The sequence below is a fragment of the Melospiza melodia genome, chromosome 6, assembly GCF_035770615.1.
Source record: "Melospiza melodia melodia isolate bMelMel2 chromosome 6, bMelMel2.pri, whole genome shotgun sequence".
NCBI lineage: Eukaryota > Metazoa > Chordata > Aves > Passeriformes > Passerellidae > Melospiza > Melospiza melodia.
The window spans coordinates 5,685,296-5,700,973 of NC_086199.1; the positions used below are offsets into that span (position 1 = coordinate 5,685,296).

Consider the following 15,678-nt stretch of genomic DNA (forward strand, 5'->3'; position numbering starts at 1 on the left):
TTTTTTTTTTAGAAATACTCTTGGCAACTACTATCTATCTAAAGACTTTTAAAAAGCTGTAACAGGAAACAGAATTAAAACTGTCCAAAATAACATTTTCTAAAAATAGGCTGGGGAACAGCATATCATTTTAAATATGACTATAATGCTAAAAGAATTTTCTTGTTCCAAACAGTGAAATATGATCCTTCTCAATAACTCATAAATGATTTATGATACAGAGTTGAGTTTCACAATGGTTCTTGTTACTGTGTTGCTAATGAGTGTGGTGACTACAGGTCCCAACCATCTGTATCACAACTTGGTGTACAGCTAAAGAGAAAATAAATAGTTGTACTCTGGGATATGCAATCTTATCAACTACAAATACATTTTGTAGAGGGATATTATATACACATCTGTTTTATCCTAATTAAAAGTGATGCTTGAGTTTCTTGTAAATATTTATTACCATTGTCAGTGCAACAGGCCAAGCAAATCTAGGGAGCTAAATAAAAATTATGCTTTAAGAAAATATTGTAGTAATTTAACTTAGTCCAATTTCCCCTGAAAAATGTATAAATAGCAAATGAGAGCAGCAAACTCTCTGCTGTCATTACATTCTTGCAGCTTAAAATGAGGGCATTGCCGAAAAGATACAGAGCCATGTTTTCATTCAGTTTTATTTTTAATAAAAAGCACTCAAAACACAGATGTAGGTAACATAGAATCTAAATTAAATCCATCAATTGTATATCATTTGAAATGCTAGGAGAGCTTTATTAAAGTGGAAAAGAGGGGTGAAAAATTAATTTTTTTTTTTAATGGGAAAGGGAAAGAAATGTGTCACATGCATGCAGGAGCAATTCTGTGTAATCTTGGGAAGGGAAGGATTAGGACTTGCATTCAAATGTCTCTAAAGGTCTGTTTCCATCAACAAATTTCACTGCATTTAACTATAAAGGCCTGAAATTTCTAAACTAAAGGCCCTTAATAGTTACCAGAACATTGAGCAGGACTGAGCAGTGCTCAGTATCCCGATAAGGATCACGATTAGGCTGAATACAGGGAGATTGGGTCCAAACATTCCATCCAGCCACAGGCAGCAATGGGAAATGGAGATTCTGCAATTGTACCAAAACATGGTCAGTTCATCTGTCACAGGAAAGCCATGGAGCAATGAGGTTTGGTTGTATTTTTCACAGCTCTTCTATCACTCTTGGGAGGGTTTTGCTGTAAACTGCCCTGAATCACTGATGAACTGCACTAATGGCTGTCAACAGTGGGAACACAACCTGCAATTACCTTAAAGACCATCCAGTTCCAACCCTTGCCATGGGCAGGGACACCTTCCACTACACCAGTTTGCTTCAAGCCCTGTCCAGTCTGGTCTGGGACACTTCCAGGGATGGGGCAGCCACAGTTTCTGTGGGCAACCTGTGCCAGGGCCTCACCACCCTCGCAGTAAAGAATTTCTTCATAATTTCCAATTCAAAACTACCCTCAGTTTAAAGCCATTAACATATGTCTGCTTGCTGCCATTACTGTTCAAGATGGAAACTATCTAGACAACCTTGCCAAGCACCCACTTCACCTTTTCCAGTCCTCAGCATCTCTCCCTCTGTATTCAATTCCTTCTTCACATCCTCAGAGCTACCGTGCAATTCTGATCCTCCCCTTGAAGCACTCCTGGGACTCATTCCCCCTCAGAAATCCCCAGCCACAAGGTTTAACCCTGGCTTGCTGGAACCAGCCATTCCTCCCAGAATCAACCCCCTGCCATGGCAGCCTCCTCGGGCGTCCTCCTCCCCTCCTTGAGACAAAAGAGAGATTTGTCTAAAAGCTTCTCCTCTCAATGTGCTCCCCGCAGGCTGACGGGGGAGTCGCTCCGTGAACACACTCCCATGTCTTTTGTCCACAGGCCAGCCTTCATCAAAGGGGGCTGAAACCCGTGGGATTATTAAACCCATTATGCGTTCATTACTGGTAATCCGCTGCTGATTCTGCCAGCGGTTGTGCTTCCAACGGGAAATCCTGCGGGGCTGCGGCTCAGGCGAGCGTGAGTCCCTCAGGAGCAGGGGACAGTGACAGGCTGTGCCAGGCTGGAGCTCAGGAGGGATTTCTTCACATAAAGGGTGATCAGATATTGGATCGGCCTGCACAGGGAGGTGATGGAATCGATAGGGAACGGCTGGACACGGCACTCAGTGCCATGGTCTGGTTGACACGGTAGTGTTGGACTCGATGATCCCAGAGATCTTTTCCAACCTAAATGATTCTGTGATTCGGGGAGACGAGGCTGATCCCGCCAGCGCCTCGGGACCCACTGCGCGCTCCATCGTCCTCAGGTGGGCTGAGCTGCCGCCGCCACCGCACCGGGACCGGGATGCGGATTGGAATAGGAGCAGGACCGGGATGGGGATGAGGATCGGGATGCGGATCGCGATTTGGATCGGGATGAAGATCGCGATTTGGATCGGGACGGGGAACACCCTCCCCGGCTCTCGCGCCAGCCTCTCCCCCTCAGGGGCAGGGGCGGGGCCGATGACGTCACCGCCCCGCGCGGCGCGGCGCGGGACCCGGGGCGGAGGGTGATGTAATACTCGTAACGGCCCTGCTCCGTCCGACATCCGGGTACCCTGCCGGGGTGCTGCTTTTTTTTTTTTTTTTCCGCCTTATATATATTTTTTAACTCTCTCTTTTTTGAATCTGAAAAAGCTCAATTTTCCGCTTTTGGGGTGTTTTAATTATTTGATTTTTTAAATTTTTTTTTTTTTTTTTAACGGGGGGAGGGGAGGCGGCGAGGAGGGAAAGGGCGCGGGGGCGCGCGCGCGCGCTCCCGCCTCCCCTCCCCTGCGGCGTGCGCGCCTGCGCAGAGGGGCGGCGGCAGCGCAGTGCGAGTGTGTCCGTGTGTCCGCCCGTCCGTCCGTCCGTCCGCGGCCGGCGCTCCGCGCAGCGCTGCGCGGGTGGGCGCGGAGCAGCTCCGGCGGGGGACGGGGACGGGGGGGGGGCCGGCGGCGGCGGCGGAGGGGGCGAGATGAGCGCTGGGCTCCCCCTGGGCACAGAGCCGCCCTGTGAATGAGCTGAGGCGAGGCCGCCAGCCGGGTGCCCCCCTCCTTCTCCTCCTTCTCCTCCTTGTCCCCCCTCCTTCCCCTTCTCCCCCGCGCACCGCCGGGAGCGCGGCCCTGCCCGCACAGCCGGCGCCGACGCCGCGGCCGGGGGGGTAAGTGGCGCTGCGCAGTGCGGGGCCGGGGCGGGGTGAGGGGGCGGCGGGGCCGGGGCGCTGCGGGGCCCCGGGGCCTGTAAACAACCGGGGGCGGCGGAGCGCGGAGAGCGCGGGAGCTCGGCGCCATCCCCGGCGGCACAGCTGGGAGCGGGTCGGGCGGCCGCAGGGAGGGAGGGAAGGAGGGAGATGGATGGGGAAGGGGACGGGGGGAGCGATCCCGCTGGGATGCCGCTGCCGGGAGCCCCCTGCATTGCAGGCGCCCGCTGAGGGTGGGGGTGTCCCCGGAGCCCCCCGGGCACGGCGGGAGGAGGGTGAGCAGCGAGCGGGGTCTGGGCCTGGCTCAGGTAGGAGCTGCAGCTTTCCCTTTCTCCCTGCCCCCTCCTTTCCTCGCCCAGAGTTCATTTAATAAAGGCTATAAACAGCCTCCTCTCCCATCGCCGCCCTGACGCTCGGGGCACGGCACTGACTTGGGGGGGGGGGGGGGGGGAAGAAAAAAAATAAAGAAAAAACAACACCACGCATCTATTTATAAAGCACCCCTCCCCGGCGAGGGTCGGAGCATCAAGCGCTCCCCAAATAGTGACATTGTGAGGCAGCGGGCGGCTTTCCCTCGCCAACGCCTTTCGGGCGTTTAAAGTTTGTGAGAGGTTTCGGTGCCTTTGAAAACAATGTCGTGAGCAAAGGTTGCGCTGACGGTCTGTGATCTGTCACGGCGTGCGTGGTAAAAGGCCGTGGAGGAAAATGCTGGCCTCGCTGAGAAAGTTGTGCGGCGATTTGCTGGGGAATTGGGCTTGCGTTTGGAAATGCCAGAGGTTCTGAGTTTAGGTCTGTCCTTTTTGTGACATTAGATTGTGTTCTGGTAGCTGTGATACAACAGCCAGAGCTTGACAGTTTCAGGAGAATTGATTTTGCTGACATGTGTTCGATATGTATTTGTATTTATTTGGTACGATTAAAATATTTCTTAGTGTTGCCATGTGGATGGCAAAATTTTGAAGGTACAGAACTAATGTTTAAGTTTACAGTAGCACTTGGGAAAAAGTAAATTTTCTGGAGCTATATCTTTTGTCAGATGGAAAAGTGCTTGCACTGGGGTGGCATCTGTGGTAACCTTAAAGTTTAAGGTCGTTAAGGTATTTCATCCAAAGGAAATTTTTATTTTTATTTTGGTAAACAGAAGGCAATTTTAGATCACGAGAGCAGTAGCTGGAAGGAAGGTAGGTGACATGTTTTCCTTAGATTGTGATATTTAGCATCACAGTAAGCAGAATCAATTTATGAACTAGAAGTTCTAACTCTTGTGATTCTAGGGAATGAATTTCCAAATATGAGCCCCTGTGGCACTTTGCTGAGCTGTTCCAGTGATCAGGTGGCTGAAGCAGGTTTTGTGAGGTACTGGTGGAATAAAGACTAGATTTAACTCAGGACCCTGAGTGAGTTGCCAAATTACCAAGAATTTGGTCGATTCTTTTGCAGTTTCTAGCCACATTTCTTCTCTGATAGCTTCCCTTCTGTTGCTGTTCATAGTTTCTTCTGTGAATAACATCAGAGAAAACGTGGGCCAGGGAAGTTTTGCCTATCTAGTCACAGCAGTGTTCAGAGGGAAGGTGTTAAAAAAGGACAGCAGCTTGGATTGGTGCGCTAGCATTAGCTGCTCCTAAACTTTTCACTCCCTAAAGTTTCTGGGTCTCCTTTTTGTATATGAGACTGGGCTAAAATCTTGCTGATGCATCATGCCAATTATTAATGTTTTTCTCAGAGATCTTAGTTAAAATCCTCAGGTAAACGTGGAAAGAGTTTGTCTGTCCTCTGCTCTCCCTTGGCACAGCCATGTTTTCTCACATACAAGCAAGGCCTAGCTCTGGTTTTCAGGTCTAGTCCTCTGCCTGGTGGTTGTCAGGTAAATCTCTCCCCTGGAGGTACAGTAGAAAACCATTCCTGTTTTCCAAGTATTTCCTTAACTGTCTCTAGGTTTGCTCGGGATACTTCTGTTGAAAGTGAGGAGAGATGGAAATGCCAAATGAGTGGCAAAGCTTGCAGGTCCAAACAAGCAGAACTCACTCAGGGCAATTTGAATTCAAGCAGAATACTAAAAGTTGGGCTTGTTGGTTTTTTTTTTTTTTCCTATAAAATCAAGCTCATTGCTTCTTATCTGGAGTGCAGCTTATCCAGTGGAGTTGAGTCATTCTTGCTGAGGTAGCATTTTGAGAACTGTCGTTAAAATGCTTAGATATTTAACTCTGGCACAGTGTAATTTGCAAACTTATGTAACTGCTATGTTTTTGAATGCAGCTGTCAATAAGAGATCTCATTGCCTTTTTTTTTTAGTGGAAGTAGGGAATCTAAAGCAGCTGCTTTTACAAGATGACCTAAATATAAATAATTCAAGAATAGCATATTTCTTACTAAAATGTTGACATTGCTACTGGCTTAATTTTTATGTGTTCAGGTCAATTCTGATGTACAAAATATTACGTAATTGGCTAAGCAGAACATCATTGCAACTAAGTGATGGAATGATGCAGGTTGTGCTAATAAATAAACAAGTTTTGAAATGGGAAGTACTGTAAAATAACTGTTTTCATTTTACCTTTGCAAACCAGAGACATTTTAAGGACTTGAATAGTAGTAATGTTTGAATTCAAGGCAGTAGTGGTTTATTATAGTTAAACCTGAGCCAAACTGCATTTATGCTTACTATGGCATGTGGACCTTTGTCATTTTTGCTCCTCTTTTCTCATAAATCATACATGACTTTCAGTTTTTATTTTAAAAAAATTGATGTATCATCTGTTTCATTCTAAATGATGCAACATGTAGTCTCATTTGTTCTTTTGGAAATTAATCTCTTTTTGGCTAATACTTGATTGCTGAGCTCTTACTGATCTCTGTAATTTTAATCAGATGATCCAAATTGCAGTTAAGAATACTAGGATAAGAAATAAACTTTGTAACATTTACTCATGCTTAACTACAATCCTCTTCAATGAATGAATGGCAAATGCAAAGTATCAAGTCTGTGTATACAATATGTAATCCCTGAAAAAATGACAGCGTTCTTGGGATATTTAGAAGATCCAGGGAACGTGCATAAATGTACATTTTATGGCATTTTATGTACATTCCATTCATCAGTGCTAAAAAACATTTTTAAGGGAGGATTTATATATTTGAGCCATGATGTGGTGCAGATCACAGCGGAGATAACATTTTCTACTTGGAGCTTCTTAATGTCGCTGTCTGTCTGTGAAGGAACAATTTAGCATTTAATAAGATTTCATATTTCTAGAGTAAATCACTTGACTCTTAAGACTGGGAGGAATGTTTAGGCCAAGGGAATTGTAATCAGGGTGATGCCATGGGAGTGAGTAGGCTGATTTCTGTTCCTGGGTAGAGGCAGTAACCACTGGGTGTTACTGGTGTTGAGCCACTGCTGCAAGGTCTGCTTTTCTATACTTGTGTGCTAAACTCTGCTCTGTGTTAAACCACAAACTGAGTTACAGATTTCTGTCAAGTTGCTATCTTTTTTTCTTATTTTGTTTGTGTTTAAACACAAACACCAGTACAATTCACTAATGGATATTTCAGCTGCCTGTTGGAGCCTACAGAACAGAGTGTGTTTATAAATACATGAAACACTTGCTCTGATTTTTTTAACAGCTCTTCTCGAAAGGTGTTTATATGTGACTAAAACAACAGAATAAAAACTTCTTGCACTGACAGACAGTTGCAATGAAGTACACTTCTGCTGTTTAGAGTGTAAACTTTATAGCAGTATATATCTATATGTATCAGAAGAGCATCTAAAAGTGCCAGGAAGGAAAAAACAAAACTGGCTAACCACGTTTCAATATTGAAATGTAGAGAAATGCAGTTTACAGAGAGAGGAAAAAGTACATTAGCCTCTTCTCTTCATTGCTAGCAGGTTAATTCTCAAAAGTAAGAATATTTTAGTAGATAAAAAGGTCTCTAAAGTCTTCTAAGATAATAATTTACAAACCAAACAAACTCAAGTGTAACATGGCTTGTATTTTGATAGCTGCAGTTTAAATAAAGCAAAGCACTTCAGTGTGCTTGTGGTGATATGCCACGTGCAGCTGAATTATGTGGGACTGCACAGATTTGTGATGTTGCTCTCACATTCAGTGCCTTGCTGGGTTGTGACCTAGAGAATGAAATGTGCTCTCATATTTGGGTCTCAGCTGTAACTTGAAGGATTTTCTGTATCTATGTGTGCAATTCATTTTTACTGCCAACTGTCCCTGTCATCTGAAATTCAAATGGCAGCCTCTATTCTTCTTGACCATATATCATAGCTATTTGTCCATTAAGTTCTGTGGTATTTTTTTCCTTAGAAATGCTCCAAAATGCAGTAGCCACGAGAAATGTGTAAACTGTGCCTGAGCTCTTTGTGTTTGAGGATGAGTTGAAGGAATTCTCCAGCTGTTGAGTAAAACCCAGGCTGTGGAAAGGAGTGCAGAATGTGGAAAAACGTGGGCGGTTAAGCAGCTAGCATTAAATTGTAGGAAAATTTAATGAAGAAAGAATCAGTTGCTGTCAGTAAATAATTTTCTAGTTCCCTCAGTCAATTACAGTAAGTATTTGGACAGACCCTTGTTAAAAATCAACTGCTGCTACTCTCTGTAAAAAACCACTCTGAGGCTGCAGAGCAAGGCCCTGTAAGCGTAGGAAATGCTGGCATTAGCACTGCTTTGGTTGTTGAAGGAGAGGTGAATTCAACATTGTCCTCATTAAGTGGCCAGAATGTTTAGAGCTGTCATGAACTCTGGTTTGGAGGGAGAGGAGCAGCTTTAGTGCCTTGTTTATCATGGGAGTGATAGAAGTGAGCTTGGCAATCAGTGTGCCCTCAGGAAAGCCTTCTGTCCTGAAAGCTTCTGTCTGCAGAAAAGGCTAAGAACAAGGGTTGTTTTTTATTTGTTTCTTTTTATGTAGTCTTGGGTGAAAAATCTGTTTTATTGCAGCAGTCATCATCTGTCCTTGTTCTTTTAATGAGATAGGAGTGCTGGGGACGTGAGGGCAAAATAGCTTTGTAAATAAAAGCTCTGTGTGTGTACAAATGAGCAAACTCCAGCTTTTCCTAAGCTTTGAGGATTTAACTTCCAGGTCTTAATGTGCTTCTGGCATAGTTTTGATGTCATTTCCTTGCAAGCAAAGCCAGGTTCCAGCTGTAACTTCAGCACATTTCCTATTTTATTGCCATTTTATTCCCGTGTGTAGTCATCAGGTTTCAAGTCTCTCCTGTGTGCTGCTTTTCCTATATCCTCACCAGAACAGTGTTAATGTTGCTGAGATTAGAACCCCACAAATGTTTTCATGTGAAGTGAAGGGTCTGGGAAATTGTTAGTGCATTATTTCATAATATTGAGTGCTTGACTAAACAGGAAGTTCTGGGGCCTCCGTGGAAACATCATCTTCTAATTATTGGGCACACACATACTGGTTGTGTTTTCTCCAAATAGTTTATTTTTATTTTACTCCCAAGCTCTGTCTGTATAAACTTTATTTTCACTTGGGTTTCATTCAGCCATATTGTTAAAATAAATTGCTTATAAGACAAACTGTAAACAATTGCTTGATGCTTCTTGTTGAAGTTAGAAAGATCTGAAGTTTGAAAGCTTTAAATAATTAGTTTTTAAAAGGAGCAGTGATATTGGTGAGCAACTAGAAACACAGAGAGGAGAAATTAAGGAGCAGACAGAGGAATGATTCCATGTGTTCAGTTTTATTGAGCTGTTTAGGACTGTATTAAATTGTTAATTTAACTAAATTGTTAAGATGTTTGTGGTGAGGTTATCAGTGAAACCATACAGCAGAGGGATGGTGGGGTCCTGTAAGAATTCGTACACATTGCCACAGGCAACAAACAATATCAACTGCAAAAAAAAATGGCAGTTTCCTGACCTGAGAGTGACTGTGTGAGTATAATTTGTTCCCTATATTTCAGGAATAGTTCAATTAATACAATTGCTGTTTTGCTGATTTTAAAATTGTAATTCGAGCCTCCCTTTGTCTTTGAAGTTTCAGCAAATAATCCCATTGGGACCTCTTTGCATGGAGCATCTTTTTCCTGGTTTATTTTAACACTTAGCTAAAACACTGACAAAGTGGCAGCAGCTTGACTTCAGGTGCATTAGAACAACCAGAAGAGTTGTGGACAAAACCCATTCAGCTCTAGAGGCTCTTTACCCAAAACCTTCACTCTTTTGGGTAGGGGCAGAATGGCTTAGGACTCCCCAGTTGTCTTGATTTGTCTGAATAGATTTAGCTGAACTTGATTAAAAAAATAAATGCTTTTTGTTTGATTAGGTTTGGTTTTTTTCCTTTGACACAGAAATGGCATTGGAATTACATGAGCCTTCCTCCAAAAAAAAAAAATTCCTCTGTGAATCTTTAACTTTCTTGTTGTGGCAAGTGTTGTTTGCTTGGTAAAACTGACAATGAATGAAGATATTGAGGCTTCAAGCTCTAAATAAGAGATCAAAGAAAAGCAATTTAGAGAAAATAAGGATTTTAGCTATTCTTTGAATAATTTTATATGTTCAGATTTGTTAAATTTGTGCACTCTGAGTGGCTTGTACCCAAGTAGGAATTTTCACTTAGGCCCACAATGTTTAGGAGTGGGGAAATGATCTGCAGTGATGAGAAATGACAGTGGCAGAGCCCTCGTGGTATTACAAATACTGGAAAAAATTGTAATTCAACTTTCATAACTCACTATAGCTCCATTCTTCTGGGTTGTCTCTTTCTGTTTCCTTTTCAGCCGTGTTTTCTTTGTGGTGGAACTGTTGCTGTGTGCAGCTCTGTTGGAAAGGCTGCCTAGCTCTGTGTACTCCTTCTGTCATGAGCAGCTTGGTTGGAATCCTTAAATTCACTTGTTTGCCTTGCTCTTTCAAAAAATTTGAATCTTACTGCATCTCATTGATACATAAACTGAAGCAAGGCCTTTCTTTCTCCCAAATTCTGTCTACACAGACTGCAGCTTCCTTGGATCTTCCAGTTCTTTTTTTTTTCTGTTGTTTCAATGGGGCTCTGAATTTTGGCTGGAGCCTGCAGGAATTTCTGCGCTGTTAACAAAGCACTTGTCTGAGCTTTTTGTCTAAAATGGGTGACTTTTGTTTATTTTCCAACACTTCTAAGTAAGAAATCTTTGGAAAATGAAGTATAACCAGCAAGGTGCTGAACGCAGCAGCAGCATGGACATGTTTTCTGATTATTAATGCTTTCAAGCCAGGACTTTGGTGTTTTCATTCTCATGCTGTTCAGACAGCAGCACATGAATTTATGCAGAGCTACCTCATTGATTTTCATAGTTCTTTTAGTGCCATTTTGGTTGTCTCCATAGTTTTTCTTAGTGATTGGGCTGCTCATACTTTGATTCTGCTGTGGTTTTTTTATACCTTCCCACTTCTAATTTGTAGTACAGATATTTAGAAAAGAGCAAGAATTCTGTCTGGGCCAAGAAATACTCACTGAATGGTGTTCTGAGGGTGCCAGTCATGTTAGGATCCTGATGAGTGACTGGCACTCATGGATGCAAGTTGTATCTCCTCTCAGAATCAGTGTAGTGAATTTTCATTCCCAGCAGTGCTCTTGGTAATTCTGGAAAGAACTTTCCATAACTGTCCAGATTGCAAAATTAACTCCATAAAGAATTCTTGAAATTACATCACCATCTTTCAAACTTTTGAAGGAACCATTTGTTAGAGGTGAATTATCTGTTTCAATGTCCAGGGCTTCCTTTTGCAGAAATCAGATTACACATGTCTCTGCTGGAGAGAGTTTGAACCTCAGCCAAAATACACTCAATATTGAGAAGCTTCTCATTTAACCTTGGAACAGCTTTAGTTGTCTGCAGGAAAGGTAGGTAGGAGCAGAAGATAATGTTTGAAGAAGAAGCTGAAACATGTTGTTGGAGGGAGGGTGTTAACTCAGAAATGGTTACCTTCAGTGTTCCAGAAGGCTTTAATAATCCTCTCCTAAATCCTACCTGCCCTGCCATACACACCACGTGGCATCAAATATTTTGCTGCTTAGTACAGGGAGGCATTTGGAAAGGCTGTCAGCTCCTAGCAAGGAGAAGGGATTTTAAACAGAAGTTATGTTTTAAAAAAAACAACTCTCCAAACAACTTAGCTCAGTGAAATGGCAGTGCCTGTGGAGCAGCTATTAAGAGATCAGAGCTCATAGGTGTTTGTATCACAGGTGCAGTGATTTAGTATTTTCTGCTGTGCTGTGAGGTTGTAACAGCCATCACTGTTGCATTTTAATTACTGGGAGGGAGGGAGGATAAGTAGGGAAATTTGGAATAGTTCATACTTTCCTTCATACACACAGAGTTATTAACTAGCTTCCTCTGATGTTTTGGTTTTTGTTGTTTTTTTTTTAGTCTGCCACAAGCCATACCTCCTACATCTGTTCTAAACCAAAAGTTCTTAATGTTACTAGAAATTTTCTTACCCATATGGGTAGTTTATGTTCTTCCTTTTGCAGTTGCCTTACTGAAGTAGAACACAGACTTGAGTTGGATCCCCAAGAAACAAATGTTCTGGTGAGGAAATGGTGGGTTAGTCTGTGTTTATTGAAATAGCCCCAGCTCTGTGTTTTATTTCTTTTACTTCTTTTACATAAACAGTTCATGTCTCCTAGCTGCCATATATTCCTGTGTCTGAAAGTACACATTCAGAAACATCAACTGTAATTTTTTGGTGTTTTATTGATGTTTCAAACTGTGAGTGCCAGAACTCAGTCATATAGCCTCCAATAGCTTTTAAATAGTTTCATTGGCAAGAAGCTTTTTCATGACTTCATTCAGCCCATGACTGTGGTGTAATTATGTCTCCTCATCTGCGTGTTCTGTTTTATTTTAGTCATTCTTCCGATCCCTGGGATGTTCTCTGACATGTTGTTTGTTAAAATTAATTGATTTGGGGCATCCACTATGTACTGTCAGTTTTTCATTCAGGAGGCTGTAACTTCTGAAAATGTTTCCATGTTTGCAGAATTACATGCTGTCTGCTACTGCATCCAGGCAGAGGGAACAGTACAGCAGACCAGGCTGCAGTTGAAGTGAACAAACACCCTTTTTCTAGTCTGTATAATTTGGTGACTTGCTCTATGTCCTGTAGTTCAAGCAAAGGTTGTAATCTTTCTCTGTGCTCCTCATTACAGCACACAGGGTGTAATGTCACTGAGAGAATTGTTCCAGGAAATTGGAGTGTGGGGGTATTTCTCAGCTTAGTTAGAACAAGTGCCTGTGACTTCAGTGTGGTTCATGTAAGCAGCTTATCCTAGTGGAAGGAATACAGCTTGGACATTGTTTAAAAAGGATTATTAATTTACATATTGTTCAAGTGAAAGTTTCAGATGGGGGTGGTTAGTTTGCTGGGACAAAATGATCAAATCTTTGTCCAAATTCCTTGGAGAAATAAATTTGTATTTCTGTAGGGCTGTGTGGAATTGCATTAGCTGTCCTTTGTGAACAATTTAGGGCTTATGTTCATTTGAACCTTCAGGCAAATGAACAAGCAAATAGCAAACCAGTAAAATTTATTTTCCTGTGTAGCAGAAAGCATTGCAGTTGTGCTGCCTGGATAGCACAATTTGAGGAACAAATGAAGGAGCAAAGAGATTTCATGCATTCCAGTGGTGTATCTGTGGTTGTCCCTGGTTCTCCATGGCCTGGGATACTAATTACCCTCCTTTTTCTTTGCCACTCTGTTCTCCAGTTACATCTACTTTCAAGGAGTTTAGTACTGACTCTTTGGCATGCTCCATTCATTATTTCAGTTCTGTTTCTAATGCTGCAGTCCTCTGAATTTTGGCACTCTTGTGTTTTATCCAAGACCTTGTTATTTGTGTTGATTTTTCTAGGTTGTGTACAGTATTCTTACTTTTCTGTCTGCAGACTTCAACTTGAGTTTTCTGTGCACTTGCTGGAGAGACTGTCCTTCAGTTTGACCTCCACAAAATCAGTGCTTCAGAAACTGTGGTTCAAATGCACTGGGAGATGCAGAGATGCACCCCCTGCACATTCATTTCTGTTCACAGGGGTCCATTTTCACATCTAGTTTTGTTCACATGCCTCTCTCTTCTTCAGAGCCAAAATCCAGAAATTTTGACTGCAGAAAGTTCTTCTTATTTAGGACCTAAAACTAATGGAAGTCACTGATTTGGAAATGGTGATCCAAAAATCATCTTAGATTAAAATTGAGGCTTGTTGGCTGATGGCTGTACAGTTGTAGCATGAGATGATGTGTGAGAGCCACCATTTATGAAGAAAATGTTGCACCTCTGACCCTTTTACAAGGCACCACCCTTAAAATACTGTTCAGAATGCTCCTGCTTTAAGAAAAAAAAAAAAAAAGGTGATGTATTTTGCCACTAAACTTCATGATTAAAGTGCCTCTTCTCTTACTTTGCCTTTAATAGGAAGAATGTCTGTCTCCTTCAGTACATATGTGCATCATTCAAGCCTTCCAAAAGTTGAGGCTTCCAGGGTAGAGGACTGGTTCTGTTTCCTGCCATGAGGCTGCAGTTTTCTGGCATGATTGTAGAAATGTGTGACTGGATTAAGAGAGTAAAATTCTTTGGAGGATAAAGATCATAAAATGAGGGCTCCTCATAAGAAAGATGACTAAAGACATGAAGAGAGGCTGAGTTAAGCCATGTTCAGGATCTGTTTTATGGATTGCATGCACTCTGTTCTGTGTTTTTACATAACAAAGTCATGCTGGAACTTGGGCACTTGCACTGCTATAGGTTAATCAGGTTTGCATACAGAGTTATGTGCTTAACCAAAGGTGTCATTCCAGCTCAGTCACTGGAGTGCACAAAGCACCTCATCAAAGAATGGCAAATGTGCTCATAATTTAGGTGGACCCCAGTGTGTGAAAGATGTGAACTCAAAAACAGCTCTAAAAGGTATTTTAGTAGGAAGGAGGCATGGCTTTCTTTTGTCAGCATCTCTCTGTGTGTGTCCTTCCCTTCTTGTAAAACTAAAATTCTTTTTGTTCATAGCTAAGACTCTTGAAATTGTTCAGGTTTTAACTGCACATTGAGGATATGGGGGGAGAAGTAGCAGGTAGTCTCCAATTCATCACAAGTTACAGATGGTTCTGTTTTAACTGACTGAATTTTTTCTGAATGAGAATTGGAATTCTGGGAAAAAACCTAAAGATCTGGCACATTCATCCTATCCACAAGTAAGCAATGCTTTTTCTGCAGATACAGTGAGGATTTTGAAAACCAGGTTTAGACTGCTACTCTGGTAAAAGTCAGGTTGGCTGGAATATGGCAGGGAAGACAACTGCAGTCTGTTATTGCAGCTTTCAGAGGGGGATCACTTCCTGCTGTGGGCAGCTTCTGAAGGAGTTGTTCCATGGCCACCCTGTGGTTTTCCTTTTGCCCAGCTGTATTCTCATCCATGGTGGGCAGCTCTCACCCCTGAAGAATCCTAGAGCAACATCTCACCTACAAAGTTTAGCTTCAAAGACCACCAGCTTTTAGGGTTCCTTCTGGGAGGGGATAAGGCGATTTGGTATTTAAATGGAGAGTGATTTGTTAACTTCTGGCAGTTCTGTAGTTGTTGGAACTTCACACAGACTGTAAGTATTTCTAATTTACATGATAAACTACTGAGCAGGACAAACAGTTTACAAAGCACAGCTCTGAATGTTGTGTGCATACTAAGGTGAGAGATTAGAAGAAAAATGGCCCTTTTTAGTCCAGATTTTGGCAGTGTTTGTGGTCAGTATAACTGTACCCTGCTCTTAATGTTTTCCTGTTTTATTTTAAATAAAGCAATAATGTCAAATACTTCACAGAATTATATTGGCCAGGGCAGTGTCTGCTTTTTCAGCTCTAAATTAAGGTGAAAAAGTTGAATATCTGCATTCTGTTTAATGATCTCCTCAACAAAGAGAACATTCAGTGTTAAACTCTGCTCCTATCATAAAACGAATAAAAAGTGTTATTCAGCAAAATAATTACCCACAGGATTTATAGCAGCATTCTGTAATTATTTTGATCACTCTGACTTCACTAGAGTTGCATGTGAAGATAAAAAAGTCTTAAGTCGTATTTTTTTCCTAGCAACTGCAGTAATGTGAACCTCCTGCATGTGCTTGGGACACGACACACGGTGCACCCTCTGTTTTGTTGGTTAGTTACAGCTTGCTTGGCCATCAGGATTTTGTGTTCACTTGAGAAGAGGCAGAACTCCAGAGCAGGGTTTGGGGTGAGGGGAAGCAGAGGTGAATGGCTGCTGCCATCCCCCTGCAGCTGAAGTATGTGTTTTGTTTTTGTTAGCAAAGCATGTGAGCCAAAGAGTGCATAACCAGTCCCCATGCCTCACATTTGAATCACTGTTGTGGTGAGATCAAATAAAAACATTTCTGGACTGTTTATTTGAACACAGATGTTTCAGAAAGGTTGACAGTGGCTGGAAGAGACAG

General features: G+C 42.5%; 1 protein-coding gene across 3 annotated transcripts in view; it reads left to right on the plus strand.

Moving 5' to 3' along the window:
- Positions 1-2,992: 2,992 nt before the first annotated feature.
- PPM1A (protein phosphatase, Mg2+/Mn2+ dependent 1A) overlaps positions 2,993-15,678 on the plus strand; it is a 34,714-nt gene continuing 22,028 nt past the window's right edge. For 2 of the 3 annotated variants that reach the window (XM_063159744.1, XM_063159746.1), the window contains exon 1: positions 2,993-3,202. The gene's annotated coding sequence lies outside the window, so the exon portion shown is untranslated. The remainder of the gene's footprint in view (positions 3,203-15,678) is intronic. The other variant, XM_063159745.1, reaches the window with a different exon arrangement.